Here is a 5432-nt window from a genome sequence, read left to right on the forward strand (position 1 = left end):
AAAGAGTATTAAATGGAACAAAAAGGAAGTACTTTATAATGAACAAAACTTCAAATTAGGTGGTGGCTCCACAGTGTAGTGGTTAGCACGTCTGCTTTACACGCAGAAGGTCCTGGGTTCGCGCCCCAGGTGGAGCCACGGACCATACCCCGGGTGCACCAGGTTTCTCAGGTGCATGCCATGAGCGTGTGGGGGGGAATTAAAGAGGGGAGAAAAAAAAAAACCAAACTTCAAATCATATAAAAGACATAAGACATAAATGCCATGAAACTTTAGATATCAAACAACATAGCATCAAAACACATAAAGCAAAATCTTCAGGAAATTCAAAAACTACTTCCTTTAATCATTGACAGATCAAGTAGGTACGGACAGAGAAGATGTGAATATTGCCTTCTATATTGGTCAAGGTTCAGTTGCATAGAACACAATCCTCTCAAGTCAGTTCAAGCTAAAAGAGACTTAATAATTAAAGGGTATTAAATGATTTACATCAGTGGGACTCAAAGTGTGGTCCAAGAACTGGCAGCCTCAGCAACACTTGGAAATCCTACCCCAGATCTACCGAATCAGAAACTCTGGGATGGAGCCAGGGCTTCAGGGGATTCTGATGCATATTCAAGTTTGAGAATCACCTGCACAGAGGATCATTAGGAGATGTGGGTGTGGGGGACATTTTAGGAATAAGTGCTTGTCAAATTGAGGAGTTATTTTATAGCTGCTGATTCAAGAACCACATGGCCTCTCCTATGCCATGGTGGGGAGGCACCTGCTGAATCAAGAAGCCCCTGCTACAGCTGATGGCTCCATAAACAGGTTGCCTCTGCAATAATCAGTAGACCATTCTCTGGCTCCCAGATCCAGAAAAATACCACGGCCACAATCTGCACCAGCAAAATGCATACCTTCTGGCCTGCCTCTCTCCTCTCTAAATTCAAGTCCAAATTTGAGTTCTTCAAGAGCACATCTGATTGGCAAGACCTAAATCATATTCAGAATCTTGGATGGTAAATTTCCAGGAAATGAAATTTCTAGCTTTCCAGGCTCTTGAGAGGAGGCTGCTCATTCTCTCGCATCTCATTTACCCCAGGGTAGAAAATGGAGTCAGTGTTTTCTCAATTGCTCTACAATGCCACTTCTTGACCAACAGTCCCTCCCCTCCTGTAAAAACCTTGTTCCTTTGAAGCTCGTAACATTGAGCTGAAGCACTGCTAATCACTACACTGTCACACCCTGGACTTTGTCATCACATAAAACCTTTTAACCTCCAAAATCACTAAAACATCCACTATCTGATCACAACCTCCCATCATTACAGCCAGACTGCTCAACTACTATCACTATATCTACTCTTCAACCATATCAAGCCACTCTATCCATTGATCTCTCCAACTTCTCCCTATGGAGAGATCACATCCAATCTAGCTTGGATTCCTTTATTTTCATCAGATTCTTATTATGAACTTCCTTTCTTGTCTTTTTGTTCCATACTCCTGGCAAAATTCAAGTCCTGGATGAACCAAATCATCTGTCTTCTCCATGTGTGCATCTAAGCTGCCAAGCGCTAGCAATCATACTTTCTCTCTACTCCAGTGTCTTATCCCCTGGTTCTCAGCAGAGGACTGTGATTTCTGAAACAAAAACCAAAGCTAGTAGAGGGGAAATACTTCAATTTCTTGTCAAGAAACCTAACACTCTCTGCATCTGAACCCTTCCCTCATCTACTTTCTAAGGCCAAACCTTGCACTTGTGTTCTAGACCCATTCCCCGACACCTCCTAAGGAAACTGGAGGTATTTATCCTTTCCTTTCCATTGGTTCCTTCCAAACAGCCTTTAAATGTTTATAATTCTCATCTTAACACACAATTATCCTTCAACCTATATTCCTCCTCCAACTAATATCCTCCTCTTTCTTCTCATAGTTAAACCTTTGAAAGAGTTGTCTGCCCTTACGTTTTAATTACCCTGCTTCATCCTAACTAGCATATTGCCCCAACTCATCACTGAAGCTAAAGTCATTAATTACTGTTAGTCAATCCAATTGACACCTCTCAGTCTCGTTTAACTTGACCTCTCAGCAGCAAGGAGCTCTGAGACGACTTACCACTCTTTTCTTGAAAGTCTCTTTTGAGAAGCAATTTAAGTGCAGTAACCTTCTAAATTTTTATAAATGTTCCTCAGTCTTTTACAGTTATTTCAATGACACCTATTTGGTAGCTCTTTTGCTTGTTTGCAAACTCATCTCTTTTATGTTTCCAAAGCATTCAACTTAGTTTGCTTTTCTGTTTTAGAATTGTTTTAATAAAAATTTTAGTTGATACAAAATAATTATAAATGTGTAGAATATAAAGAATAACAATAAAACACCTGTTTATCTTCTATATTTCAGCTTAGTTTTAATAGACAATAAATCATACTCAAATTCCTTTAAAATTTAAATATATAACACAATATATAAATATAATGAAAAACCAACTGACACAAATTCAGGAATCAATACAATGAGTCTTGGTAAGTATTCAACTCTACTAGTGGGAGTAGAGTGACTAGGCCTAAAGGAGAAAAGCCTACATGATTTTGAGCATTGTGTGCCATGGGCATCGGTCTGTATGCTTTACAAAGGAAATGGGGAACATCAGTTAACACAAAGAAGTTAAATGGAGATCAGCTAAGATAACTTCTATGTATGTCTTAAAGATTTCCCATATCAGTATGCATACATCTATCTCATTCTTAGTTACTATATGCTGTTCCATAGAATTATAGCTTATTTAGCTATTCCCCATTTAAGGATAATCGGGTTATACTATTACAAATAATACTGCAATGTGTATTCCAGTACGGATGTCTTCATTAATGAGAAATTATTTTTCTAGAATGAGCATCTGAAGTGGAATTAGTGTGCTGGGTTGAAGAATATGCACCTATCTAAATTTAATAGATATTGCCAAACAGTTTACCAAGGGAAACCAATTTATATTCCCACTAACTGTATTGCAGTAGCTATTTTACCACCCTTGCCAATCTTCAATTTTTGCCAGTTTGATGGGTGAAAGAATTCTTCTTTATTGTATTTTCACTGACCTGATAATAATTGAAGTTAATTTATATGTTGGACATTTATATGTCTTTTATGAACTACCTGTGCATATACTTTGCCTGTATTTCTATAGCGCAAATTGATCTTTTCCTTACTGATCTGTTGAGTTAATTGTGTTGCAAATAGTTTCTCTACCTTTTTTAAACTTTGTTCATAATGTTCTTCTGAAACTGAAGTTAAATGAATTAAATTTCTCAATCTTCTCCTTTATGGCTTGTTTTGTGTCTTAAAAAGGCATTTTCTACCCTACTGATAAAAACATATCCTATTTTATTTTCTTCTATTATTCTTCTAGTTTTGAATCTTACCTGTAGCTGAAAGCAACAGCACCATATGATGGTTAATTTCCATTTATGATTTCACAATACAAATTTTGGACACAGTAAAGGAAGGATGTTCAGTAAATTTATAATAGAGTTTATAAAATTATATATTTGCACCTCGACTCGTCTGGGTCCCATGCTGTTCCAGGCTGCCAGTCGGACCTCAGCCAAGGGAAATAATTAGATGTTCCTCAAATAAGGAGTTACTTTAAACACACTGTTTCCAATAAACCGTTTCCCAAAGTGTTCCTATGGTACAACTGGTGGTATGCAAAATGACTTTCATGGTACAAAAATGAACAATTTTGACAACTGTTTTTATTTTAACTTGTTTAAAAAACTGTAACAAGCCCATGACGCCGATGGTTTCATCTATATTGCTTAGAGATTAAAGCACTTACATTTTAAAAATAAATCAAAGAAAACTATTAAGAAAATAATTGTACAGTTGATAAGAATGGGTGGCAAAAAGTGACGATGGCACAGGAATGACTTAAGTTTGTGTAACAATATGCCGCAGGGGCGAAGAGGCTTGGCTATACCCTACGCCACTCTAACAAAGTGAGTTATCAGGGGTGGAGTTGAAGTCGTCACCTCTGGCTTCCCCAGCAGGCTGCCAACTTGCTATGTGATAAAAAGACCAAACAGGGAAACTTAACTGGCCCTTGGCTACGCCAATGGGGTTGCAGCGCGCGGGGCACAACCCCCAGGGTTAGAAAAGTCTCAGTGAGGAAGAGGCTACGACATAGCAGAATGAGGAGACTGAACCTCCACTATTAGAGGAGTGACCACCTGCCCTCCCTCACTTCTGGGCGTGGGGGCAGCTTTCACCACTAGCCGGTGCCGAGGTGAGCCCTGAGTTGTCTAAGGCTGAGGACTACTGTACGCTCAGAGTCGATGGAGTGTAATGTAAGAGGCACCGAGGCAAGAACACAGGATGCCGCGTTATGGACACCGCGTGGGGGGAGGAGGCAAGACCCGTTGTTAGCAGAGATGGGGGACGCACGCTTGCCACCGTGGGGAAGAAAGTGGGGAGGATGATGGTTTCTGTAGCAGTGCAGGGGCTGGAGGTCGCGATTTCGTGCAGAGAGGGAATAGCGGAGCCGGGAGTTCACTCCTAATATCTTAGTGCTACAGAAAAAGGAGGAGGGGGAGAAATAATCGTGAGGCGCCCCCGCACACCCCGCTGCGGTACACTCACCCTCACCAAAGTCCTTCCGGAAGTCCAAGTTCGAAGATGGCGCCGCCCGTCTGGTCGCGGTTTTATGACGAAATCTGATAGCTACTCTTCATAGATGCTCTCCCTTTGCCCCCGCCCTGCCGCCGCAGCCAGTGCAAAGGTAAACACGTGAGCTTGGTTGGGAGTTTGTGCCCAAAGGCGTTTTCTGTTAGACTATGTAGTCCATGATGCAGTGCGGGGAGAGTTCCCCAACCCTTTCAGAGCGGGCGAAGCTCCTGGGCTTCAGCGGAGCAGGGGACGCTGAATGGCCTTACGGGAATTGCAGTGTCAAGAAAGGAAGATTGACGCCTGCGCGGTGACGGTCGTCGCTAGCCTGAGGGTTCCCACGAGGCCTCTACGCTATCCTCCACGGTGCAGTTGCTCCCAAGCGCTGAATACTGGCTGTCCTTCGAGACTACCGGGACTATGGCCGTAAAGGCCAGGCCAGACGTGATTTTTTTTTTCCTATGCCTACAACACCTGGTCTTCCTAGGTGGTCTCCCATCCAAGTACTAACCAGGACCTACCCTGCTTAGTTAGCGTCGGAGACATGGGACTTGTTCAAGGTGGCATGGCTGTAGACCATAGACTGTGGCTCCACTGGGGTGGGAACCCAGAACCTTCTGCGTGTAAAGCAGACCGCTACACTATGGAACCATGTCCTGGATGTGAATCTTAACCTGCAAGTTTGGCGCCGTTTGAGCCTAAGACGGAGGCTGGGAGACAAAGGCATCCATCCTTGCTGGGGGCGACCAAAGGACAACTCTGGCCTCTGCTGCGCAGGGGCGC

The 5432-nt window shown here is 42.4% G+C and overlaps 1 protein-coding gene across 1 annotated transcript in view; it reads right to left on the reverse strand.

Annotated features, from left to right (window-relative positions):
• Positions 1-5109, reverse strand: part of GTF3C2 (general transcription factor IIIC subunit 2) — a 21869-nt gene extending 16760 nt beyond the window's left edge. The window contains exon 1 of the mRNA XM_006910327.3: positions 4626-5109. The gene's annotated coding sequence lies outside the window, so the exon portion shown is untranslated. The remainder of the gene's footprint in view (positions 1-4625) is intronic.
• Positions 5110-5432: the final 323 nt, after the last annotated feature.

The sequence above is a fragment of the Pteropus alecto genome, unplaced genomic scaffold (assembly GCF_000325575.1).
Source record: "Pteropus alecto unplaced genomic scaffold, ASM32557v1 scaffold61, whole genome shotgun sequence".
Taxonomy (NCBI): domain Eukaryota; kingdom Metazoa; phylum Chordata; class Mammalia; order Chiroptera; family Pteropodidae; genus Pteropus; species Pteropus alecto.